General features: G+C 40.0%; 1 protein-coding gene and 1 long non-coding RNA gene across 27 annotated transcripts in view; one reads left to right on the top strand and one right to left on the bottom strand.

The window, feature by feature from the left end:
• Positions 1 to 2,351: 2,351 nt before the first annotated feature.
• LOC144306235 (uncharacterized) lies at positions 2,352 to 18,134 on the bottom strand. Of its 3 annotated transcripts, none has more exons than XR_013373259.1 (9): positions 18,077 to 18,134; positions 15,971 to 16,089; positions 15,285 to 15,466; positions 14,263 to 14,339; positions 13,602 to 14,169; positions 5,784 to 6,043; positions 4,594 to 4,756; positions 4,335 to 4,476; positions 2,352 to 2,841 (listed from the first exon to the last, which is right to left on the bottom strand). It is a non-coding gene; the product is annotated as an uncharacterized LOC144306235 (long non-coding RNA). The 3 variants fall into 3 exon arrangements; XR_013373256.1 differs by having other exon boundaries at positions 18,029 to 18,109; XR_013373257.1 differs by lacking the exon at positions 2,352 to 2,841 and adding an exon at positions 3,499 to 3,647 and having other exon boundaries at positions 18,029 to 18,109.
• A 22-nt stretch (positions 18,135 to 18,156) lies between these two features.
• Positions 18,157 to 27,311, top strand: part of LOC144306156 (uncharacterized) — a 65,545-nt gene continuing 56,390 nt past the window's right edge. For 6 of the 24 annotated variants that reach the window (XM_077885596.1, XM_077885560.1, XM_077885546.1 and 3 more), the window contains exons 1-3: positions 18,158 to 18,470; positions 23,372 to 23,605; positions 24,981 to 25,623. The gene's annotated coding sequence lies outside the window, so the exon portion shown is untranslated. Of the gene's footprint in view, positions 18,471 to 23,371; positions 23,606 to 24,980; positions 25,624 to 27,311 lie in introns of all 24 variants that reach the window. The other 18 variants (XM_077885625.1, XM_077885566.1, XM_077885554.1 and 15 more) reach the window with 12 other exon arrangements.

The following is a 27,311-nucleotide window of genomic DNA, read 5'->3' as shown; positions in this document are numbered from 1 at the left end:
CTGGGCGCAGACGAGCACGTGAGTCTTCGCTTCATTGTTTTAATGCATTCGATTTATTGCAGAATTGCGGGGGTACCGTGAAGTGTCTGTAGGGTCGCAAAATTCGCCTCCTCAAAAACGTGTCTCCTTGGCCTGTGGATTATTTTAGGCTGATACTTTCTAAGAAACCCAAGGCTCAAAAATAATCTTCAGCCCTTCTCCTACCTGCCTGAAGGAAGATAGTTGGAGGACCTGCTGGAAGTGTATATGGGATCAAATAGGATTTTTACTATAAAACATTTACCAGCAACATATGGCATTTGAATATATGGCATTCTTTGGTTACTTATCTCTTATTTTAAGATAAAAAAAATCAGGCAGCCCGGGGTGGGGCTCAGCGATTTAGCGCCGCCTTCAGCCCAGGGCCTGGTCCTGGAGACCTGGGATCCAGTCCCCAGTCGGGCTCCCTGCATGGAGCCTGCCTCTCCCTCTGCCTGTGTCTCCTCCTCTCTCTGTGTCTCTCATGAATAAATACATAAAATGTTTTTTAAAAATTAAGATAAAAAATCTAGGAGTCAAGGTACATCTTTTTTCCATCCCTTTCCTTACAGGAAGCTGTGCCATTGTATTTACACATCACACACACACACAAACAGACCTCATTCTACTTTTCAGGATCAATAGGATTCTAGTTAAACAGAAAGGGAGCAGCCTTGGCCACCCCAAAATATGCTTTTTGGCATAATGATTATTTTAAGCTGCTTATTTTTAGGAAGAGGCAGGTACCAGGGAAAGCTCGAGAAACGAAAGTGAAAGCTCTCCTTTTGTAGAGAGACATTTACTTTATAAGGGAAATCTCCGTGGGTAAGAGGCTCCCTCCCCGGATAAAGGAGAGGAAGAGCACCAGGTCTCTAGAACCTGTTCTCCGCTGCAGGGAGGGCCAGGACTCCAGGCTGCCTGGCTCTGGTTCCTGTGCTCGGCCTGAGAACCTCCCTAGCCGGCTTCCCTGTCCCATCCCCGTCCCTTCCCCGTCCCACATGGTCCTCTCCTGTCTGTAGGTGGAGGCCTGGGCCGCCAGGCACACAGGATATATGCACGTGGATAAACTTCCCACCTATATCCATCTTGTATTATGGGGAAGCCTCAGCCAAGAATCTGGAAGGGTAAAGGGAAGATTCTTCTTCCTCCCCTACACAACCGAGATTAATTAAGTGCTGACAGTGTTCCAGGCACTTACCTCCTGAGGTTGTTCTGTCTATTAAATGAGAAAAGACATATGCATCCTCATGCTGCTCTAACAGGTGGAAACCTGAAGCGCAGAGAGATGTGTGTGCGGCGTCTGTCTCCCTCCCTACTCAGGCCAATCTCCTTTCATCACGATGCATCCCCAGCCCTGCTTCTTGCCCCAGCACCCCCCTACATTCACGCACCGTATCCACCTGCCCTTCCGACCTACTCGGACAGTGTGTAGAGGGAATGGGAGAAATCGTAAAGGACTCTCTGCTCCGTCTTCGGTCTCCTGCAGCCTGAAATCTGCCCCCTGATTAAGTGTGCAAGCCTCAGCTGAAAGGCTTGCACTTCTGTGAAGGTCTCTCGGATGGAGGCAAGCAGGTTTCAGTTCTCCATCTCCCGATGAGACTCTTCCTTATTATAGTTCTGCCTCTTATTCAAATCCCTCTTCTTCTAGAAACTGTCTGTAATCATTACCGTCCTCCCCTGTAGACTGAAAGTCTTGAAATCAAGGGCATGTCACGACACGTGTCATAAATGAACCGACGGTACGCCCAGGGTCACGGGAGTGCAAGTCGACCTTGCATCTTTTTACAGTGTTTTGTTGTTGTTGTTGTTGTTTCAATAACCATATCCCAGTGACCTAGACATAGCATTCTTACGTTGGGTTCTTCCATTTCAACCGCCGTTGTCTCTCTATTGACAGGGACCTGCCGTTAGGAGAAGAAAGAGCCCCTGGTCTCATAATAATTCTCCACATGCTGGAGGAGCTTGTGATAAGGTCCTGGATCACATGTAATGTTGTTGACCTTTACTGACTCTATTCTGAACATCCACAGGAATTGTCTATAGAATTAGAGCAACTCAAAATAGAATTCTGCTCATTTAGTTCCAACATACATCTTGAGAGGTTGCTAGTAGTAGTATTTAATTTGTCATTTTCTTGGTTTCTTTCCTAAATAACGATTGCTTACTCGTGTTAGTGCATAAATAAATAGAATTATTAGAGGGTAAAATGACATCTCTTTCTGTTTCTTGCCTAAGCCCTAATAAATCCTGAACTACAGCTTTAAATTTCATCTATTGTTTTGATATTATTAGGAGACATCGACCGACTCACTGATAAGCTCACAATTGCTCTTTATTCAGTGTTGATATCTTGATAACTGCACATGGAGGTAAATCAGGCTACACCTGGCCAGGGTGCACGTAGGACCTAAGATGGGTCAGTAACTTGCCCCCGCGACAGAGATTGGTCAAACCGTCACTGTGAAACTGCAGTCAGAGGACCCTTGCTGCAGAGCCCTGGGTGGGAAGGCTCTCTGTAGTGGGGCAAATGCTCCCCTCTCTGTCTCTGCTAGGTGGAAGCTAAAACAGGGCAGGGGGGAGGAGGAAAGAGCAAGAGTAGGAGAAGGCGAGGCTGCAGCTGTGGAAGGCCCAACATCCCATCCCCGCCTTTTCTGGGTACTTCTAAAAGAACCCAATCCCCTGGTTGGTCCCGGGGGAAATCACTCTCCATCCAGCACTTGTTATGCAGAGGGTGGTCTTTGGACCAGGAACACCACCGGCTCGGAGGGCCCTCTGGAGGAGCTGCTGTCCTCAGGCTCCACCTCAAACCTGCCAAACCAGAACCTGCATTTAAAAGAAAATAAAAAAAATAAAATAAAAAATAAAAATTAAAAAATTAAAAAAATTAAAAAAAGAAAATCCAAAAAAACAAAAACAAAACAAAAAAACAAAACAAACAAAAAAAACAAAAAGCAAAAAAAGAAAAGAAACCCCCCAAAAAAATAAATAAAAGAAAAAGAAAAGAAGAGAAAGAAAAAAGCAAAGAAAAGAAAAGAAAAGAAGAAAGAAAAGAAAAAAGAAGAAAAGAAAAAAAAGAAAAAAGAAAAGAAAGAGAAGAAAAAAGAAAAAAGAAAAGAAAGGAAAAGAAAAGAAAAGAAGAAAGAAAAGAAAAAAGAAGAAAAGAAAAAAGAAAAGAAAAGAAAGAAAAGAAAAGAAAAAAAGAAAGGAAAAGAAAAGAAAAGAAAAGAAAAAAACAAAAGAAAAAAGAAGAAAAGAAAGAAAGAAAAGAAAAAAGAAAAGAAAAGAAAAGAAGAGGAAAAAAAGAAAAGAAAAGAAAAGAAAAAAGAAAAGAAAAGAAAAGAAAAGAAAAGAAAAGAAAAGAAAAGAAAAGAAAAGAAAAGAAAACCCCCAGATGTATTTTATGTGCACAGGAAAGATGGAGGAGCCCTGATAAAGCCCCATCATTTCTCTGCTCGGGTGTTAGATTTGCACTGGCCTTTCCTCAGACTTCCACAGCCAGTCCCAACCACAGGGCTTTTGCAAGTACTGTTTCCTCTGCCTTGAAAACTCTTTTCTGCTCCTTTTCTCCTGGTTAACGTATCCTCAGATTTTAGATCTCAATTCAAGTGTCGTTTTGCACGGGCATCTTTCTGAACAGATTAAAAAAGTCCCCGGTATATGTATGGGAACCTTTCAAGTCAACATGATGCATATTAAGCTTCAGGATCCTGAGGGGGAGGATACGCCAGCCCCAAATAGGCCATTCGGGCATATTGATTATTTTGACTTAGGGTTACTTAAGAAACAGCCAATGCAAGAAACACACTCTGAGCCTCCTTTGAACCCTAGAAAGCAAAAATAAATCTCCCATGGGAAACGTACCCTCCCTGTCCCGGACTCCCTCATCTCCAAAGCAGGGAATTTAAGGAACAAGAAGGCCATATAAATAAACCTTGTTTCTGCTTCACTAATTGGCCACCCCAAGCCCAAACCTTTCCGTCTTCTCACTTCTTCACAAACATATCGTTTCTTTGTCTAAAGGTATTAAAGCTGCCTGCACTGGTCACTCTTCTTTGAGTTCCATATTTTTATGAGCTCCCATATATACAGAATTAGATTTGTTTCTCTCCTGTTAGTCTGTCTTAGGCCAATTTACTTATTAGAGCAGTCAAAAGACTTAGAAGGGAAGAAAGGGAGAGTTTTCATCCCTTACAATCCATTGACAATTGTGGATTGTTTTCTCACCATTGTATTCTTAGCACCCAGATGGCTGCATGCTAGGTTTTCGGTATATACCTGTTGAATGAATGAATGTATAGGTGAATGATGGATTTTACCGAAAGCTGAAGCCCAGAGGAGTTGGCTGATTAACCTCGTCATCTGAAAAGTGGTAGATCTGAGTTTGTAATCCAGGTTATTGCCCTTCTGCCTCAGAATGACATCTTTGCGTTCTCCTTATTTCCCCTACAGTTGGTTCACCTAAACCGGGAAAATTAGAAACAAACAGCTGCCAGATAGAAAACAAAAGTCCAAAAATAAATAAATAAATAAATAAATAAATAAATAAATAAATAAATAAGAAAACAGAAGTCCAACTTTGAAAACTCATGAAAATGAGAGGAACTTTTTTTGTAAAGCACCTTCTTTTCTTTAATCAGGAAGACTGTCAAATATCCTGCTGCTGAATGGGTGGTTTGGCTGATTCAAGTATATCCATTACCAAGTGATGACACTTCTGTCTGGATGCCAAGTCCTGCGGCTGCAGAAAAAAATAAGATGCAATGGATCAAAATAAGACTGCAGTGGCTGATGAGCTTCTGACCAACTGGCAGGTAGGAAGTCCCCCGCAAGTGGGAACCCAGGTACTCATCTGATATATGCTCCATCCGTAGCAGACCTCTCAGATACGGGATGAGTACAATTTATCAAAATAAACTTTATGGCATTTCTATTTGGGTGCAGGGCAGTCCTTATGACTGGGAGGTTTTTATCAGCAGAGCAATGTTGGGAGGGGCTCAGAGAAATCTAAAGCAATCGTCATCTGGTGTGCCTTGGCATAAAGTGGATGTGAAGGGATGAAGGTCCTTTTCGTTAACTATTAAATTGTTTAGTTAGTTAGTTATTTCTGCAGCTCATCTGAACAACTTCCCTTCCGTACTGTGAAACCCACCAACTGCCCTGCACCCTCAAAACCCACCACCTCTTACGACTTATCCCTAAGCATCCCTTCACTTACCGTAGCCCATGTCCCAAGCAACTTCTCTTTCCCACCCTCGACCCCCAAGTCCTCAAGCGTCTGTTCTTGTCCTAGCTTCTGAACTTCTATTTCGTATCACGCTGATAGCCTTGTGCTTTTGTTTCTTTTGGATGTGCATGTTGGGCCGCTACGACTGTTCTCAAAAGCTTTTTTTGTTCAGGAATGACTGAATTGCTGTCATTCTTTGATTCATTTATTCAAGCCTTTACTTTGTGCACACAAGATACCAGACGCTGCTAGACGCTGGAGGATAAAACACGGCACTCTGGCCACGTGCATGTAATTGTAGTGTCTCTCACATGCATTATTATATAATTCTAAGGCAACGGGCTACTTCTGTGAGCACAGATTATCTCCGGATAGGTTAAAGACCTCAGAAGAGCCATGCCCCACCCAAGACCCTGCCTGGGCACCACTCTGCCTCCTCTGGGCTTGTCCTCACGCCACCGGCTGTAGACTTTCAGGCAACCCATGAGGTCCACCTATGCATCCCCTCCCACCCTTTGCTTACCTCTACTCATATACTTACAGATTCAGAAAACCACAAATTCTACTCTGTAACTCCCACCAGACGTTAAATATCTTGACAGAAGTGACTGTTCTCCGCTCATCTTTATAACCCTGGTATCTAACACGGTGTCTTCCATTCGAAGGCATTCAGTAAACGTTGAACTCACTGGCTCATTTGATAAATGCAAAACAAGCTTTAAGTGTCATTTTCTTCAAATGGAACTCAAAATAGGATTAACTTTGTCATCCCTCTCAGAAATGAAGCCATTTCTAATATGCCTTCAGTGAAGGAGAAGAAGAAGAAGAAAAAAAAAATTGCAAATTACAATAACTTGACAGCTGCTTGCTAAACAATACCACATTAATTTTCAACACTCTACACATGGCTGAGTGGGAGATCCCTTAATCCCAGGTCCCATTTTATGTTCGCCTCATTGTCTCTGTCCCCTCATTGTATCACTTGCAGAAATCACCAGTGGCTGTGCACTCCCTTAAACCCTATTATTGCCAGAGAAGTCCTAGACTAGGTTAATGCAGATCTGCTTCCCAGAGGTATGCTAAAATGGATTTAAGTTCTTTATTTTGAGTGATTGACTTTGAGAAATCCCCGTCTTTATCAGTTACTACCAGAGAAACAGAACTTTTCATGAGTGACAGTAAACTAACCACATGCTCTTGAGTGCTACAGGAATAATACCTTTTAAAGGGATTGAGATTAATTTGGCCATTTATGAGGAGGAATAATCAGATGGCCCTGTGTGTTAGGGCCAATGAGACACTGTATCAGGAGTTTAATTTACCGGCTCCTAAAGATCTTATTTGGGGAACGTTTCTGAGAATATTCTCCAAGCTTTCATCATGCCACTAGGATTCTTTTGTTCTTGGCTTACTGTTTCCAACAAATGATTGCCTTTCAGAAGAAAGGGAACGGAGAGTCTAGAGTCTTCGCTTTTCAAAAAAACCAAACTGCATTATCTTATTAAAAAAAAAAAAACCAATAACTTGCTTAGGAAAACTAAAGATACCTTTCAAATACAAAATATGAGTGACACGAAATGCAGTCTCATAGAGAAGAGGAACGGTAATTGCGACGGAGCCAGCATTTTGGTGAATCAAGCGTTGCTTGATATACCCATTCTCATCCAATAATAAGTAAAGGGATTAGGACAATTCATATATTTTGCTATCCAATGCTATTTTTATTGATTTGTTTATTTTGGACCTTTCAAAAAAATTCAGATATCAATTGGCATTTCAGAAATCACTGACAGAGTCCCGTGTGTAGGAATAGGACTCAGCAGTCCCATTTCTAGGAATAATGATGTAAGTTGGGAAATTAGGGTCCAAAAAGTACATTCTCATGGTACACCCCACACAAAAGCTAAATGGTACCTTAAAGTCCTTAGAAAAGACTCTTTTTGGGGACTAATTAGGGAGCAGAACACAACTGGTTTCAAGAAGCCTGGCATGACATGGAGGTGGCGAAAGTGGATACTGACCGCACTCCTTATCAGGCCATTCACTGAGATGTTGTGATTTTCCTAATCCGAGTAAGATCATGCCTCATCAGGACTCAAAATAATAAGGAAGGGCACAAGAAGATCTTTTCATCATTCATTCAAGTTTTGCATACTACACAAAATGAAACAAGAAGGAATATGATCACTCAATATGTGACTATTCCTATAAGAGAAAAGAACAAAAATTGCAAAATGAAAGGAGGATCAAGATTCTTCTTATGCGGGGCAACCGGCTGGCTCAGTGCAACTCTTGATCCCAGGGTTGTGAGTTCGAATCCTACTTTGGATGCAAAGATCACTTAAGTAAATAAAAATTTCTTTAAAAAATGATCTATCCTTTGTACTAATTGATAAAACCGTAGCTCACAACTTATACTTTGAAAATATATAGAAAAAAAAGAAAATATATAAGGGCGCCTACATGGCTCAGTTGGTTGAGTGTCCGACTCTTGATTTCAGCTCAGGTCATGATCTCAGCCCCATGTTGGCCTGCACACTCAGCAGGGTGTCTGCTTGAGATTCTCTCTCTCTCCCTCTCCCTCCGCCCCTCCCCTGCTCACACATGCTCTTTGTCTTTAAAATAAATAAATCTCTTTGCTTCTCCCTCTGCCTATGTCTCTGCCTCTCTCTCTCTCTGTGTCTCTCATGAATAAATAAATAAAATATTTAAAAATAAATAAAAAATAAATACAATAAATAAATCTTTAAAAATACATATATACAAACATATGTATATATGCATTGAGTACATATGTGAATAGATGTGTATATATTTGGAAATTATATCTAAATATATAGTATATTTAATATATAATAAATTATATAATAAAAATAACTAACAGTTATACATTATATAATAATTAATTATATAATAAATTTTATAACTAACAATAATAAAGTGTATAATAAAATAACTAACAAACTAGAAAGCACAGACTTGAATGTCTCAAATGCTTATCATACCTGACAGCTACGCTCCTTAGTATATGAAAGCACTTTGTTAACTTTTCTCTCATAAAAGAAATTGTTTTCTTTTGTGTATAATTATATATATTATTATATATTTTATATATATACTACACTAACATATATAATTTTATATATGTAATTTGAAGGGGCCCCAAAATGACAGCAAATAAAGATAAACATGTGCTTCCATGCACTTTCCTCTTTGGTTCACGGCCTGGCCACAGGTTCTCAGCCTCAGCTGCCACACTCCACAACAAACCTTTCTATGTGGACATCAGAGCCATATGCAGCCTTTAAAGTCATAAGGGAAAAAAAAGGGGAAAAAATAAATAAAGTCATAAGGAGTCATTTCAAGTCCCAAGTGTGTATTTGTCCATCTTGCTGTGGTTTCACCTTGTAGGCTGAGAAATTATGAGCCTCACCTTGTCCATTTGGCAGAGCTCTGCTCATGTTTCATGAACAAAAAAAAAAAAAAAAAAAACCACCTATTTTAGAGAACATCACAAACTCCTTCAGCCCATATTCTCAGTGCTTCTTTCACTCTGCGACACAAACATTTATCAGATCTCTGAAACTATATATTCCCCCAATATCGTCACCCCTACAGACCAGGAGACACTGGAGGGCAGGCAACAGACCTCTTTGACTTTTCCTCCCAAGTACTTAGAGCTACATTCTAGATTCAGATTCAGATATAGATTCTAGGAAGTATTCTTATTCCACATTTACTCTATAAATGGCCACTAGACACGTGCTTCCCATTTCAGGATTCCTTTAACCACACTTCTATTGTAAGCTCCATTTCCTCACATTTTAGTTACCATCTTCCCATTCACAGACACGAGCTTTTACCAAGAAACTATAAATAATGTTGTAGTGGTGATCTGTACGAGCCTATAAATTCTTTGCCCACATAATCTCTCAGAGTTATCCTTCAAAGATATTGTATAGGTTTAATTCTTCATCTCTGACACTACTGGATCGAATCCAGAAATAGAAAATAAATAAAATTGTGTCTCCTGCAGAGAAAACCATAGGCTTGTTTATATTTAGAAATGCTCACCAAATCTTTTGTTTTATTTTTCTCTAATGGATTGTGCAGTTTATCTGCCTTAACAACTTAGACTATGCTCGGTTTTCTTAATAATTGTGCAATCCAATCTCCTGGATAAATAGCAAATATTTCTGTCATGTTAAATAGATAGAGTCTATTACATGTCGTATTGAAACAGAAATAACTATTTTCTTTTAGAGTTCTTTTGGTAAAGTCAAAAGCATGAACTATGCTTTTGGTGTTTTGTTTTTAATTTTCTTAAGTTTTGCTTTCCTCTTCTATGACACAATAACCTAATGAGGTATTGATGATATATAAGTAAAATAGCCACTTGGTTGTTCGGCACATAATGGATGTTTGATAAATACCAAATTTTTTATCCACACTTTGTTATAATTATTTATTCTCTTGTCCACTTATCTTTTCATGAATTTATTCTTTTATCCTTAAATCCATTCATCTAAAATTTCCACAATTCTACTACCCTCCATCTTTCAGTACTCATATACATCAAGCATCTTTTATGTTACAAGTAACTTTGCTAAGTGCTGAGGATATAGCAACAAAACCTGATTGCTGCCCTTAAGATTGCAGCCCAGTGGGCATGACATCCATGATTCATAAATAAAACACAAATTTTGTTATGAGAGAGAAATTAACGAATTGCAAAGGAGCGTAGCTGTCAGGTATGAAAAACCATTCGATACATTTAAGCCTATGTTTTTTAATCCATGAGCCAAATTGGTTTTGTTTTGTTTTATTTTGTTTCGTTTTGTTTCATTTTGGGGAGCAAACTTGGTATTTTTTTTGTTAAGCGGTTTAAGAATTCATAATCTTGGTCCAGGGTTGATAATATTGCACCACTTTCTTCTCCCATACAAAAACATTTTTTTGTTTGTTTGTTTGTTTTACCTAAAATACTGCACCTGGTCCTTACAATATCACAAATAGTGCTTATTTTAGAGGTAAAGATTCTGAAGCTCATGTAAATAAGTCATGTGGTCAAAGTCAAGTTGCAAGTAGTAGATCTTGGACTTGACCCCAAAACGTGTTCTCAAAATTACTATGCTGTTGCCTTTATGGATAGGGAGCTTCGAGGCAGATGTGAAGAGTATCATGGCCTAAAAGTGAGGAAAAGCAGAATTGCATTCTCCAGTTTCACATTTATATTGTCCAGAATGGAGTTGAAAGAAGAACCTAGATACATAATGATTAATGACCCAGCTTCTTCCCACTAGAAAAACACCTAAGTTCCTGAGACCAGTGATTAAAAAGCTGAACAGCAGATAGAGCAAGGCGGACTAAGGGATCATAGCACCCTAAAATCCATGATATGTATAATACGTGTATATAATACATGTATCAGTGCATGTAGAATGTTGGACCTCTTGCAAATAATGGCTATTGGACTCTATGTGGAGTGTATCCTAATTGTGTTTTGTTGAAAGAAGTAAATTCAGATGAACAATACTTTTTTTGTTTGGTTGTTCTTTGGACATGGGCAATAATTTCTGTGACGTGTAATGAGAAAGAACAATGTGTTCAACGTTATTTCAGCTAGCGTCACTTTGAGCACTTTTATTAAATGAAAGGAGCTGGTTTCTCTGTCTTTTATTTTTAATTAGAAGCTATCATATAGCCTTCTTTCTTTCCTCCCTTCCTTTCTTCTTCCTTACTCTATAATTCTGTCCAACAGCCATTAAATGGGATTGTGTAAGTTTAGGAGGATCAGAACCTGCACGGGTGCAAGTGATACCCATTTGGAGATGATTAGGACACAACCATGGGGGGAATGAGTGGCCAGGCACAGGAAGTCAAAGCTCAAATAGGTAAGGGAGGAGTTTGTGCCGGGGTCTTGCGAGTGGCAGCTGAAGCCCACCCAGGCTGTTGGAGCACAAACAGCATGAAGAGACTCAGAGACACCACTTTGATCAAGTGATCAACATTACTATATTCAAAATTGGGACATAATGCATCTGTAGATCACCTGACAGGAGTCAATGACAAGAATACAACAATATTTCCATCACATTCCTGCCCAAAGCTTTGTATAATATGAATCTAATCATAAGGAAATATAGATAAGCCCAAGTTGAGAGAGATTATGTAAAACAATTGACCTATTATCTTCAAAAGTGACAAGGTCATGAAAGTCATGCCAAGAATGAGGAATTCTGGAGATGAAGGAGACAAAGCAAACATGACCTTGCGATACGACTAAACGCAACATATGATCCTGGACTGGATCCCTTTGCTAAAAAAAAACATTATTGGAGCAATAAGTTAAACTTGAACAGTTCTGATGAAGTCTTGAATTAGAAAATAGGTATCAATTTTATTTTTCTGATATTGATGGCTCCATCGTGGTAAGGCAAGAGAGTGTCTAGGTTGTAGATATTTTTGCTAAGGTTTTCAGGGGTTGTGGCAACAACTTTCTCTCAAACAGTTCAAGTAAAAGAAACTGCTAGTCTCACAGGGCTTTGGTAAATAGAATAATAATAATAATAATAATAATGATAATAATAATATTGTAATCTGTTGTTAAGATGAGGACTGCAAGTCCAATCTCTAAAGTGTCATAGAACCCTTGATTCAAATTCAAGTCCCTCCTTTCCTAGCTGTGTGATACCGACGAGTTGTGTAACCTCTACACACACGCATCACGGGGAGTAGGTTAAGTTTCACACAAAGAATGAAATACCACATAGGTTTCACACGAGGATTAAGTTCTTTAGTGCATAAAAAGTGATTAGAAGAGTGCTTGCTCTCTCTGTGTGTCTCTCATGAATAAATAAATAAAATCCTAAAAAAAGAAGAAGAATGCTTGACATAGAAGCACCAAATCCAGTTAGCTACTGTGATTATGATTATTATTACTAATTGTCATCATTGTATTGAATGGTTCAACTCTAGGGACCCACAGAGCATAAGCTGGGATTTGAAGTCATAGAAACCTGGGTTCAAACGACCATTAATTAGCTTAGTAGCCCAGAGAACACTTCTTAACTTTGTGAAATGTCATTGTTTTCCATCAATTTCTGTGACCTCACCCTGAGCTACAGCTCATCTTTGCTCACTACGTCCAATCTATACAGGCCTTCCCTCAGTCCCTCGAAACATCCAGTTGTTTCCAGCTCTAGAGAATAACACGTTCTCTTCTCTCTTCCTGGAACACTCCCTTGCCCTCTCCTGGCCAAGATGGCTCTTAGTAGAAGTAGCAGAAGTAGTCTTCAGAGCCCTGATAAAAATTAAGTCCTCACAGTCCCTGTTCATTAAGCAATTCTCTTTCACAATCTCTACTTTTTAATGGAACTTATTGAAATCCATAGTTTTTCTCATTTTTGTTGTCTGCCTCTTACCCTGGACAAAAACATTCTTGAAATTGGTGTTTAGGTCTATGGGTTTCTGTTGTATTCACCATTGTGTACCCAGGATACAGTACCAGACCCAGCATATAGTAGTTTTTTTTCCAAATTATTTGACAACGAGTTAACACATGAGAGAGCAGAGCACAGCACCAGGCACTACAGATTCCTTACACCGGTTCTGCATCATCCCGCCAAGGCTGACAGCAAAACAGGCGCTGGTATCACCGTTACCATAAACACAGTCTTGCTCCTTACCCAGGCAAAAATAAAAAAAGTGTTAGTAGATCTTGACAATTCTCAAATAAAAACTAATTGTCAAGTATTAAACATCCAGACAATTGAGTAAAGGAGCCTCACCCAAATGATGTAGGGAGACAATGCTGCATGCAAATTTCCAGTTCCCACTAAAAAATGAATGATTACTTCAGAAGAAAATAATTGCTTTGGCACTAAATGCAGCTGTTATTTATGTCACATGATTTATAAGACTGATGTGCATAATACTCTTCCCGCCCTGCTATAAATTAAAACAATCCAGGAACATATTATCTACAGATACTTATGAGCAGATATGTTGACACTTGCGACAATGCTGGTTCTAATAAGAATAGGATATTTTCTCAAAGATAAAGACATTTTATGTTAAAAAAAAAATGAACAAATAACCTCATCATTGTCACACTGAAGTGATGGCTGACCAATGACCAAGTTACGTGGTACGAAAATACCCTCGTGATTTTAAGTCACTTATTTTTAGTTGCTCAACCTTAGATGTAACATCTGAAGAGATGTAAATGGGCATCACAACCAGAAAACATGGCTCCGACTCCAGCCTCGACGAGCTCTCTAAAACTTGGGGCCTATTATTCATCAAAATCAGCCTTATCTTCCCCCATCTATAAAATGGGAATAATAATAACCCTTACCTTGTAAAGTAGTTTTGGGGATCCAATGAGACAATGACCGTACCACAGCTCAATGAGGCTGTCTGATTCTGCTTGGGCTGCTGAAACAAAGCTCATAAACAGCAGAGATGTATTCCTCATAGTTTTGGAGGCTGAAGATTGAGATGGAGCCACCAGCATTATCAGGTTCTGATGAAGGCCCTCTCCTGGATGACGGATTGCCTACTTCTCATTGGGTCCTCACATGGTCGAAGCGGTAGGAATCTCTGCGGGATCTCCCTAATAAGAGCGCAAATCCCAGACAGGAGGGCTCCACCTTCATAACTTAATCACTGCCCAAAGGCCTCATCTCCAAATACCGTCACCTTGGGTGACAGTGAAATTTTAATTGGGTTAAAATTTCAACATATGAGACTTTGGGGGGGGAACACAAACATTCAGAACTCAGCAACTGCCATATAAAGAATGTTCGACAAATGACGATGATGGTGATGGTGGTTTTGGATGGAACCATTTAACGTCTTCTTCGGGAGTTTGGAGGTGTGGTTATTAACAACACCTAATGTGACAGCAGTTTGAAGGCACTGGCCTATTAGGAGGAGGGGAGAGAGTTTGATTTTACTTGGGGACCATGATCCAGAACATAGTGAAAGTGGAAGCAAGATGAGAAAAACGGTCGTACCTTGGCTATCATTTCAGTTTTACCCTGTCACGGGTGAGATCCTGCTACCGGGGGCTGGAGCAGCTGAGGCATCTTCCCTACAAACAAACACCCCCACCCGAGCGGGGATAGAACCAAATGGCACACAGCATCCCTGTGTATCAGGTTTCATTGTCAGCACCCTATTTATTACTAATGAGGGAACTGATACTTAGAGAGATTCCGCAACTTACCTATAAAAACCTCGAGTCCCTTCAAGGACAAATTTGGCCAGGGACTTAAGGAATTGTTCAATAGCTTCTTCTCTGATACAACCGATGGGGGAATTTGATTTCTAACCCTCTTCTGGCAGAAGCTAGTGATGCTGGCAGGGAGTATCAGCTTTTAAGGGAGTTTAATGGTGAGCTTGCGTGAAACAAGGTGCCTCCGAGTGGAAATGTCCTCCTGGGCTACCCTGTGAAACAGCGACTAAAACAGCCCTGAAGGCCAAGGTCTGTCTCGGGTCTCATCACAGCCCCTGCCAGACCTCACTTAACCAGCCAGGATGGAGACCCGGGTCCATCTATGTACTCTCTGGGCTTCACCGCCCCCTTGCCTCGAGCCCCTTTGGAGGGGTACCAACTCGGTTTTATTTCTAAAGAAACTCACTCTCTCTTTGTATGATGGAAATGTCTTAGGGTAAGGACTGGGATGCTGAGTATCTGTGTGCCAGGCACCATGCTACGTGCTTTAGATACATCATCTCTGACTCTTAAACCTGGAAATGAGATAAAGTACATTGACTGTCCAATGCCGTGCAGCTCTCAGAACGAGACCACGGGGTTAATTGGGTCTGGCCGATTCCAAACCCATCCCTATCCAACCGCAGCACAATACAGACAAATTTATAATTATCCTAGTACTTTCTACTATCATGATTATTAGGGCAATTAAAAGCTAATAAATACGTTGGTGATTCACAGTGAACCATTATTCTGTTAATCGAATGGCACCTTAGATCTATATTCACAATATAATTTACACGTGCATTTCATGTGACCTACGTCCTCGGTCCTCACACCCGTCTTGTGTCTCTCACATGCAGCTTCCTCTCCCCCGACGCTCAGAGGACCATCTAGATGCAGCCAGATACTGGGAACTGAAGCTGTTGGTGTTTAGGATTATCATTTTTCTCGTACCAGGGCGTTGGCTGATGGGACTAATACCAGATTCAAGCTAAGGAGGCCTGAAGTAAAGAAGTAGAAAAGCTTATACATCGTCTTCTTTCCTTTGTTAAGCTACTCTTTCCCACAGCTGAGCGTCAGTTCAGATCCCCTGTTGTAATCTAATTGAAATCTCTGAGCTAACACTTGGAAGTTTCCCTTCCTGGGGCGGAGCGGGGAGGTGTTATATGCTGATTTTCGGAGACTGGGTTTGCCCAGCTTCAAGTCACTGATGTTAAGTTGTAGCTCTCCATTAGCCTGTCCCAACTTCTCTGTTATCTCCCTAATGATAAAAAAAAAAAAAAAAATCTACCATTTCTTCTAAGCATATAATAGGCAAAAACATGTTTTAAAGATTTTATTCAGTTATTTGAGAGAGACAGCACACAAGCAGGGGGCGAGGGGCAAAGGGAGAGGAAGAAGCACACTCCCCCCTGAACAAGGAGCCCCACATGGGTACTCAGATACTCAGGACCCGGGGATCATGGACCCGGGGATCATGACCTGAACTGAAGGCAGATACCCACCTGTCGGAGCCACCCACGCGGCCAGGCAAAACCTTTTGCGGTTTGTGAGATCAGAACGGAGCAACAGATTTCAGGTGCAGGCTCCACACAGGCCCATCATAGGAGAGAGATCAGCTGGCCTTGTGGGAGCAAAACGGAATGTGAAAGACGAAGAAATGAAGAGAGACCTGTGACCCCGGAGATCATGAGATGTGCACGTGAATTACTTAGAGACTTTCAAATTTAAAAATAAACCGCCATGGTCTGACATAGGATGCTCATGATTACATGGTTCAAATGATCTGCCTTTACCCTGGGCTACTCGTAATTTTTTAAATGATGGCTTAATGAAAAAAATGCAAATATGGGAATTGCTTAATAATGAGAATAAAACTGGCACCCGTTATGTGGATTATTCTGTGGGATGGAGATGCTAATGAGCAGTAGTGTTCACAATAGCCTCACCTTAGTACAATGAGAGATTAGTAAACTAGATTGCATTGCCCCCTTGAAATTGTGCATTTGAATCATCTCTCCCTCAATGCAGCTCTTTCCAAGTGACACATTCTATAGCAGGCCAATAACTCATTTCTGCCTCCCAGAAGGTTTCTCTCCCTATCTCTGAACCCAAAATGCATTACTCATAAATATTAACATTTGGTTAGTGCGGGATCTTAGGCCAATTTGAATTGTCGAGATTGGGATGTGATTTGACTTGAAAAGAGTAATGAAGTTATTGTGAGTCCAAGGATAAAAATGAGTTTTGCAGAAGAAAATACCTGGAATCGTGCATAAAATAAGTGACAACCTTTGGTTTCTTTAATTAAATGCCAAATAAGGAAAACCACAATGAAGATATTAGGCCCTTTTATACAGCCTTAAAGTTGGATACTGACCCTTCAAACTCATTTTTTTCTCTCTTCCATAAGCCATGAGAATAGTTCTTTCAAAATAAAAGGATGTTTAGCGCATATTAACGGTTACTATGAATAGCTCTACGTGCGTCGTCTCATGACAACCTCATAAAAATTTAGCTGAATACTTATTGTTATTATGCTCCCTGAGGCTTGTTGTCCTGTTACTTCCCTACAAGTTGAAGGCGTGAAATTTGAACCCAGAACTGGTGAAATCCAAAGCCTGGGATCATAGCCACTAAGTATACATACTGCTTAAAGTTAACAGGACCTGGGTAAGAACAGGGTGGGGAAGACCTGGCTCCGTCCCTTGCGATGTGAAGCTCTTCCTTGCTGTTTAGAGAATCACTTTGAATTCACATTTCTCCTAGCGTAATGACGGCACACATCTTTAGGCTCAAATAGGTAAACTTAAACTATTTTTACATGCATTTTTGGGCAAAATAAGATTCTGTATTAGACACCTTCAAGGCGGTGTTTGTGAGCAGTGCACATTTGATATCTCTAAATGTCTCTATATTGATGGACTCTTTGACTACTTAATGTTTTAAGGTAATTAAACCACAAAAACTCATTGGAATAATGTTTAGGGCTGACTTAAACCCTTAAAAGCCATTAGCTGTTAACTGCCAAGTTGCTCTGAGTCTCTGTCTGCATGAAATTGAATCATATTTGAAAGGTTTTCTGGCTAGTGGCAAGATTCATAAAACCCCGACAGCTTTACATCCTTCATCACAAACCAGGAAATCAGAGGGAAGGGAAACAGCACTTGATTTCTCATCAAATCTTTCTCTAGAATCTTCAACTAATTAACCCCATTTTGTATTCACGTGGTAAAATTGCAAATATTCGTTTACCATTTGTTTAATTCAATTCAAATCAAAGAGTATTGGCTCTAGACCTACAGGGATTGATCCAGGGAACAGAGAGATTAATCAGGCGACGACCCTGCCCTCAAACAGCTTTAGAGTCCGGAGACACCAGCAGATGAATCCACCGAATAAAAACATTTAATGTGATGTGATAAACCCATCAACAGAGCAATGTACAAAACGAAAAAGGGAGGATTGTGAGGGGGGTCAAGGAAGACTAAGAGGAGTTGCCAGGCAGAAAAAGTAGCAGTTTTTCAGAACGAAACAAACAACCAGAACAATCAAAAGCATACCGGAAAAAAGTAATGGTATTTTTCATTCAAATTAAGATGTCAGAGTACCTCATACAAAGGCATGCACAGCTACACAAGAGTCTGTTTCTAACTTCTGAACACCCCGCCTTCTAGGAGATTATGACATCACCTGCTGACCCTGCTCATCCATGACTCTGTTGGGTTGAGGATGCTCTGTCACAGAAGACCGGCACACTCACAGCCCTAGTCCTCCTGGCCCTCCCGGGCCCATCCCAGGGCTGCTGGTGCAAGCCCTTCCACCTGTCTCTCCGGGAAGGCAGAGTGCTCTCCAGCATGAACACCTCTGCAGCCCCTCCTCTGGTCGCCCTGTCCTCACATGAGCCAGGAGAGCCTCAGAGTTTTGAGTTCCCCGATCAGATGGAGATGATGGAGCCCATGTAGATTTCAAACAGATTCCCCATGATTTCAGCTATAAAATAAGGTACTGTAGCCAAGAACATAACTACCATTCATGGTACCAGTTTCAATCAGTGTGGTCTGAACTTGGCATGGGTAAGGAACTGACGGGTGGGGAAAAACATGTGCATCTGGACTGAAATACAATCCCCTTCTTGTTCCACACTTGTCTCAGAGTTGTGGTTGCTGTGTCTTCATCCTTACGGTAGGGATTTTCATGCTTACTTCCGGTGGCTGTTATGTGGATTAGTGAGATAATATATATATACAGTACCCCTGATACAGTCAAAGCTTATAACATAAGAGCTACACAGTAAGTACTGCTTTTAGTTAATGCTCTAGGTTATTAGAAGATGGGCCAAAAGAGGGGCGCCTGGGTTGGTGCAGTCGTTAAGCTTCTGACTCTTGGCTTGGGCTCAGGCGGTGATCTCAGGATGGTGAGATGGAGCCCCATGACTAGACTCCTACTAAACGGGAGTCTGCTTGAGGATTCTCTCCTTCTGCCCCTCCCTCAAATAAATATATATATTTTTAAAAAGGTGGGGGATGGGGTAACTGGGCGATGGGCATTAAGGAAGGCATGTGATATGAGCGCTGGGTGTTGTATGCAACCGATGAATTACTGACTCTACATCTGAAACTAGTGATGTACTGTATGTTGGCTAACTGAACTTGAATTAAAAAGAAGAAGAAGAGGAAGAAAGAAGAAGAAAAGAAGAAGAAGAAGAAGAAGAAGAAGAAGAAGAAGAAGAAGAAGAAAGAAGAAGAAGAAGGAGGAGGAGGAGGAGGAGGAGGAGGAGGAGGAGGAGGAGGAGGAGGAGATGGGCCAAATGATTTAATGGCTTCCCTTTGTTGACAGAAAAAAAGGTGACCAAATCTTGTAATGTAATCTTCTTCCTTCTTTTTTTTTTTTTTAAGATTTTATTTATTTATTCACAAGAGACACAGAGAGAGGCAGAGACACAGGCAGAGGGAGAAGCAGGCTCCCCGTGGGGAACCCGATGTGAGACTCGATCCCAGGCATCCAGGGTTATGAAGGCAGATGCTTAAGCACTGAGCCACCTGGGGGTCCCTAATTGTCTCTCTTCTGATGACGATTTGACTACACACTCCTTCCTCAAACATGTTGTAGCTCAGCAAAAGTGGACGAACTAACCTTTCCTGAACACATAATTGCACCTACTCTCATTCTGTCCCTCAAAATTCTGTTAAGAAAGATTGATGAGGGATCCCTGGGTGGCGCAGCGGTTTAGCGCCTGCCTTTGGCCCAGGGCGCGATCCTGGAGACCCGGGATCGAATCCCACATCGGGCTCCCGGTGCATGGAGCCTGCTCCTCCCTCTGCCTGTGTCTCTGCCTCTCTCTCCCTGTGTGACTATCGTAAAAAAAAAAAAAAAAAAAAAAAAAAAAAAAAAAAAAAAAAAAAAAGATTGATGAAAGCATTGGACAAGGTTTTTATTTTTTTATTTTTTTATTTTTTATTTCTTTTTTTCCATTTGTGCTACTGTACTTAACCAAAACATCAGCCCAAGGCCTTTGGTTGTTGCTTTGCTCTTTGACTACTTTCATCCTTCTACCAACAGTCTATGATGGAAGTCTATCTTTTTGTTTCTCTTTTTTACTAAGGTCCTCAAGTCTAAGCTCCTCGGGGAAATAAATTCTATAAGAATTCTGATAACCTTTTCCCCAGGATTCAGGTTAAAGTGTGTTCCTGGAATATTCCTGGGGCCCTCAAGGTTAAACAGGGCCACCTTGGTTGCCCAATCCCAAAGCCCCTATTGGCATTTTAGATTTTAGGGTAGTGTTACCCATATAAGGCTACCCAGCTCTAGTAGCCTAGCCATCAAAATCCAGTAGAAATTACCTTTTAACCTATACTATGTGACCCTTTTTATTACCTGCAGAATCCTCACCATAATATAAAGCCATCAACTTTATGTATTGATTTACCATCTGGTTCCCTTTCCAGAATATAAGTTGCTTGAAATTAGTGATCTTGTCAATATTGTCTAACATTTGAATTCTTACTACTATGTTCCAGCTATTGTGCTCAGAAGAGCAGCTAAATAAATAGTTGGTGAATGTATGACTGAGTATCAAATGTAATTATACATTTAAAATAATATTTAAACTCCAAAATGCCACGAAATATCACATCCTTTTTGTTAACACCTCAATTGTTCAATGGCTCTCCAACTTAAATATAGCTACTACACCCGCCACGCTGTAACCCAGCTGCCATTTATTGAATATTTATTTATGCTTACTATTTATAGACATTATTCCATTAATCTTCATGTAATATCTATGAGAAAGGGTTATTATTTCCTCCCTCCCTTCCATTTTACATGTAGAGAAACTAAGGTGCATAGAACCTAAGAGATTTTAAAGGGAGAAGTGGTAGGAAACAGCTCTGGAGGAAATTATTGACTTGTGATAATTTCTCTAATAAGATTTCTCATTCTGTCTTTATGTAACAGAATAACACTGAATGACACATCTTTTTTTAGAATTTTCAGACTGTGAAGAAAAAAATGAAAAGTGCACACACCTACATCCACGTGGTGTTTGTACATGTATAGAACACACAGAAAGATACACACAGAACTAACTTAGACTCTGAGATAGGAACTTAGGCTTTAAAGAGGAAAGGATCTATTTTTTATCTAATATCTTTTGTTTCTTTTCAATTTTTTCTCACATGCATACTTTAATTTTTTAAAGATAAAAATGGAAAAAATGGAATGGAATGAAGTGGAATTGAATAAAATAAAATAAAATAATAAAATTAAATAAAAAATAAAATAATAAATAAAATAAAATAAAATATAAAATAAAATAAAAAAATAAAATAAATAAAATAAAATAAAATAAAATAAAATAAAATAAAATAAAATAAAATAAAAAAGGACCAATCCATATCAGTGGCAGCACAGAAGGAAGAGTGGTCATGGATTCAAGACTTCCACTGGAAACATGGTTCCAGTTGTGATTTGAAATAGTAAGAGTTATTAAGTTTAAAATAAAGATTCTGTATTCCGATATGACCTGGAATACTCTTAGTAAATAATGGTGATGACCTCTCCATAACACTATTTTGTCAGGCTGTTTAAATGTCTGATAGGCCTATATTTCATTCTCTAAGGATTTTTGTCTCCTAAAGAGAATGTCATGGATACAATGTCCTGGAAAAAAAAAAAAAAAAACTTTGGCACATGATCATCTAGAGCAGGATTCAGCAAACTACAGCTTGTGGCCCCAATCCAGCATGCTGCCTCTTTTCATAACTAAATATGGAACACAGATAGTCATTCTCAACTGTTTACATTGTCTATGGCTGCTTTGGGAATATAGCAGCCGAGCTGAGAAGTTTCAGGAGAGATCATAGGGCCTGCAAAGTCTGAAACATTTACTATCTGGCCCTTTCAAGAAAAAGGTTGCCAAGCTCAGTTCAGAAGATCAAATTGCCAGAACTTACTGGTCATTTTAGAAACAATGAATGACATAAAGGAATTGAACAGACTTTAAAAACTCAAATCCTTACTGGAGCCAGACAGGAAACGTCAATGAGTGAGGTGGAGGAGACACAAAAGGATAAAGAGCAGTAAAGACTAGCAAAAGAAAAAGTAGACTCATCCTAGAGGGAGCAGGACTTGTGTCAGCCAAAACCATTTAGAAATCTGGGCCAAATGTTGCCAAATCTACTAATCTTTCCACAAAAAAAAATGACGATTTTCATATTTTTGTAAACTGGTTATTTTCTTTTCAATTTTGTGGCTAAAGAAAACACAACTGCATATGGAGTACAGCCAATCGATGGCCAATTTGAAATCTCTAGTCTAAAGAGAATTCCAGGTTATTGGCTTGTTTAATTAAGTGGTGCTGATGCTTTCATTAAATCCAATTATGTCTGAAAACTGTTCAGTAAATTCCAAGTATTTGCCATGCATTCTCTAAATGTGTAAATACTACCACCACTACTACTGCTGCTTCTACTACTACCAACAATATTAATAACAAGTATGATTGGAGAGTATTTTCTACTTTCTTGAGGGATGAGTAAGGCATAGGAATGGATGCTTAGCTGAGTTTGTAATATGCTGATATTCTACAGTCATAAGAGGAACTGTGTTTTTCTAGCCATAAATCAGAAAAAAAAATTGCCTAGAATGGAGGGCAGGGAAAGCTCAAGTTGCCTAGAAGAAAGTGTAGGGGTAGGGAAGGCTGTGGGCCTGAAAGCCCGGCAATATTGGGACAAAGTCCAAAGCAAAATAAGCAAGCAGGAAATCAGACGAGAATAAGTCAAAAAGGGACACCTGGGGGCTCAGTGGTTGAGCATCTGCCTTTGGCTCAGGGCGTGATCCCGAGGATCGAGTCCCGCATCAGGCTCTCTGCAAGGAGCCTGTGTCTCTGCCTCTGTGTGTGTGTGTCTCATGAATAAATAAATAAAATCTTTAAAAAAAGAGTAAGTCTATTAGAATTAAAATGCAGCTAGGATCAGGAAGGAAAGAGGCTTTCCAAATGAAGAATATGTTCAGTAATAATGAGTTCAAGTATTTGAAGACAGTTAAACCTTTTTGGGTTTTTTTAAAGGATTCACACACACATGTGCTTGCACACACACACACACCATATACATACATGCGGACACATACGTTCAGATGTCTGTGTGTGTGTGTGTGTGTGTATTACTTTCTTTGAAAGACAGAGAGGTTGAGAGAGAAAGAGAAATGTAGTCACTGTGGAATATACAGGAAGTACCAAGCAAGGAAAAATATTTTGGTTGAAAGGGAACCTTTTCCATGAACGTTTATTGAGTCCAGCTCTACTTATCGAGGAGTTGAGGATTAGTGTACATTATAAATGCATTTAAAAATGAGAATGAAATAATCTTGGCCAACTACACTTTTTTAATCAAATTTTTTAGACGTTCATGGTAATTGCTGAAATTCAAGTGCAACCTGCCAAATGGGACCAAGTTGGACTAAACATTTCAGCTTTCACCTGTGGGTTGATGAATGGTATGAATTCCTCCAAATAACGTTGCTGGCATTGTGGCCCCGTGATCATAATTGGACTTTCATCTAGTAAGACGGCGAATATTTTTGCAATTGGTTTTCTAACTGAAGTGATAGCTAATCTGATCCCAAATTGTACGCAGGTAGGTTACTCCTACCAGACAGCCGGCGCGGTTTTACTCCTGGATCTGATTTCCAGGAACACTAATGATACATCTGTTTTCTCCTTAATTCATTTGAATAGAACCCAAATTTGTATAAATCCACAAATGCAATGAAAATGCTTAAAATGTAAATTATTTTAATAAAGTTTGAATGCAGTTCTCACAGCTAAGATGGATGTAAATAAACATGTTATTGACAAACTTTGCTTAAGCACAAATTCATTGCATTTTCATTTGGGATACCTCGAGATCTGGAATGACAATTACCTCAGTTCTTGTATATCAAGGTTGAACATGACATTATATCAAGACTATTACCTTCAAAAATTGGGTTTTAAAATCTTTTGAAAACAAAGCTTTTAACCATGTATTGTAAAATTTTAGCAAGTAACAAGTTTCAAAACTTATTTCCCATTAGTGCATTTTCCCCCAGTGTGGCATCTTTCAAGAGAAGAAAATCCTATCATCACCACTAAATCCTTCTTAAAGTTCTCATTGATCATAGCCTTAGAACAAGATTATAAAAAATAGTCGTACACTGAGATAATGCGTAAGAGATTTTGGAAAATCTCAACACTCCATTTTAGATTACATCTAGCAGGTTTTCAGGCTCATGTACCATTCCATTGATGAAGATGGATTATCAGTGTTCGCCTCTTAATTAAGGACAGACAATACCTATTGCTTCTTATAGTCGTAGCACAAACACCATAACCTTTCCCTTCTGTATTAAAAATCCTATATTTGATCTATTTGTCATTTAAGTGAATAATACAACTATTGTGCCTTTAAAGAATCAGGTATTGACTTAGGAAGGAGCAATCTACCTCGGAGTAAGATTGTGTTTTTTATCATGATTGGATTTAAAACTTTGCTACTATTGCCACTAATTCAAAACTAACAAAAGAGAATGGTTGAATATTAAGTCGGCTTCTGATGGTAATAATGGATATATAATTTTGTTTAATTTGGAAGCATTTTTAATTTGGAAAACAAGAAGCCAATTAGGAAGACATTTCATGCTTTACTCCAAAATTACATAAGTAGTTCTGGATCACAAGTGTTAATGATGGCAAATCTTCAAAGATACTTTTTTTGTTGTTGTTATGTTGCAATATGTTGGTATCCATGAGCCAAAAATCAAAGCAATATTTACTCTTTGATAAAACAATATTTGTTCTTAGATCAAAGAATAATTTACACATGGAATAATCATTCAGCACCACTATGATCTAGCACTGAAATATAAGAAACAGTGTGCTGATCCACATTATAGTCAGCATTTGATAATTCTAGAATCATAAAATTACAGCAATTAATGGAGTCATCTACTATAACTCTGTCTTTTTTTCAGGTTAGCAAAAAAACAAAAGAGAGAGAGAGAGAGAGAGAGGCTCAAGAATAGATGAATTGTTCAAAGATCATGTTAACTGGAGGTGAAAATCCAGACGTCGGGAAATTGTTTTTGTAAGAAGCAGAGGGGGGCCTCACTGCACCCCGAGACCTCAGTGCCCCTTAAATTCCTGTAAAGAGGGAAGCGAAGAATGCCCAGAAAATGAATCAGACTTTTTAGCAGCATGATGGTAAGAAAGTTTTGCCCAAACAAGCGGGTCCTGGAGCCAAGGCCTGAATGGTCCTGTCGGAGGGCCCTGTCCTTCCAGGAAGCAGCCTGCTTCAGAGTCTGCCGTGTCAGGCCTCCGGCTGGGAGCGGCCAGTGGGGAGCCCCCTCCCCGTGGAAGAGCCGTGGAGAGCTCCAGGGCAGCCGCTGCAGTGGTGCGAGGGGCATCTCTAGGGCAGCCACAGTCCCCTGACCCACTGAAGGCCCCGACTCCTACGTCCGAAGACTGTCCTCTGACGTCCTCCACCTGTGCGGGCAACGCTCCCTGCCTTCTGGAGAGACATTTGATTTTACGGAGGGTGAAGATTCACTGTCGCAGAGAAACAAGGGCCACGTTGTCAGGAAGCCTTCACAGGAGGAAGCGAAAAGAGCAGTAGCTGTAGGTGACGGTGATGGTGCTAATAGACAGGAACTGTGATCATTAGGAAGTGTTTGCTATTCACTAGTTATTCCAACAGTCATTTCACATGAATTAACTCTAAAGCTCGCGTTAGTTAGTTAATAATAACTCCACAGGGGGTTGTTTGTTCTCCATTTTAAAAAGAGGGTACAGAGGCATCTGGGTGGCTCAGGGGGTTAAGCATCTGCCTTAGGCCCCGGTCATGACCCCGGGGTCCTGGGATGGAGCCCTACCTGGGGCTTCCCGCTCATCAGAGAGTCTGCTGCTCCCTCTCCCTCTGCCCCTCCCCCTGCACATGTTCTCTCTCAAATAAATAAATAAATAAAAATTTTAATAAATAAATAAAAATAAAAAGAGAGTACAAACCAAGCTCTGAGCAAGATCACTCAGTCAGCTAGTAAGCGTCAACTCACCTTCTCTACATCTGATTTCTTCATCTGCAAAATAAGATATTAAAACTACTCTGAGAGGCCACCTGGGCGGCTCAGTCGGTGAAACATCTGCCTTCAGCTCAGGTCGTGATCTTGGGGTCCTGGGATGGAGCCCCACATGGGGCTTCCTGCTCAGCGGGGAGTCTGCTTCTCCCTCTCCCTCTGCTTGCCCCTTGCCCTGCTTTTTTGCATGGTCTCTCTCTCTTTCTCTCTCTCAAATAAATAAATAAAATCTTAAAAAAAAAAAAAAAACCCTACTCTCAAGCAGGTGTTCTGAGGATTCAGTGGTACAATAACTTGGACTAAATACCTACCGTTATCTACTTGCTGCATTTGCACACCTCTCACTCCCTAGTTCCTGTACCCCGAGACCTCAGGGTGCAGACCTCCCGTGGTGCAGCCTCTTTTCCTCACTCAGCACCTTCTGAGCACCTACCTTACAGGAGCTCCTGTGAGACTCTCAACTATTTGCATACGAGTCTACCGTTTTCTTTGACTAGAGTGCAATACCCCAGCCCAGCAATGAAGACAATACATTTTGGAGTTATGGAGTCAGAAAGTCATTTTTTACACAATTTCCCTCATTTTTAACCTTGAATTAACCTCCCTCCAATTGACACACACTAGTTATGGATTTTTCTATTTAATTTTCTTAAGCCTCAGTTTCCTTATTTCATATAGAGAAAGCCAATAATATTAATTTCGTAAGGTTCTTAGGATTAAATAGTCAATTTATGCAAAATGTCTGAATGGTAGGGAGGTTGGAGCCATTACTATAATAATTATTATTATTATTTTTTTTAAAGGACAGTATTAAGTGATAATTCTCTGGTTCAGAGTCGATAACTAAGCTTGAATTCTAGCCTTTTCCTTTTTTGCCTCTCTGGTCATGATAAATATTAGTATGCTTGTCAAGAAAATCACTAAAAAAAAAAAAAATTGAGCACCTGGGTGGCTCAGTCGGTTGAGCATCCAACTCTTGATCTCGGGTTGGGTTATGATCTCAGGGTCCTGGGATCAAGCACCACATCGGGCTGTGCACTCAGCTCAGAGTCTGCTTGAGATTCTCTCTCCCTCTCCCTCAGCACCTCCCCCCGTCTCCTCCCATGCCCTCTCTCTTTCCCTCTCTCAAATAAATAAAATAAATAACAAAATAAAATAAGAAGTCACTAGAGAGATAGGAGCTACTCACAAGCTAATTCACCAAAAAACAAGAAAGTATCTTCAAAACTTGTC

The sequence above is a fragment of the Canis aureus genome, chromosome 3 (assembly GCF_053574225.1).
Source record: "Canis aureus isolate CA01 chromosome 3, VMU_Caureus_v.1.0, whole genome shotgun sequence".
NCBI classification, from domain to species: Eukaryota; Metazoa; Chordata; class Mammalia; order Carnivora; family Canidae; genus Canis; species Canis aureus.
This window is presented reverse-complemented; position numbering and strand designations above follow the sequence as displayed.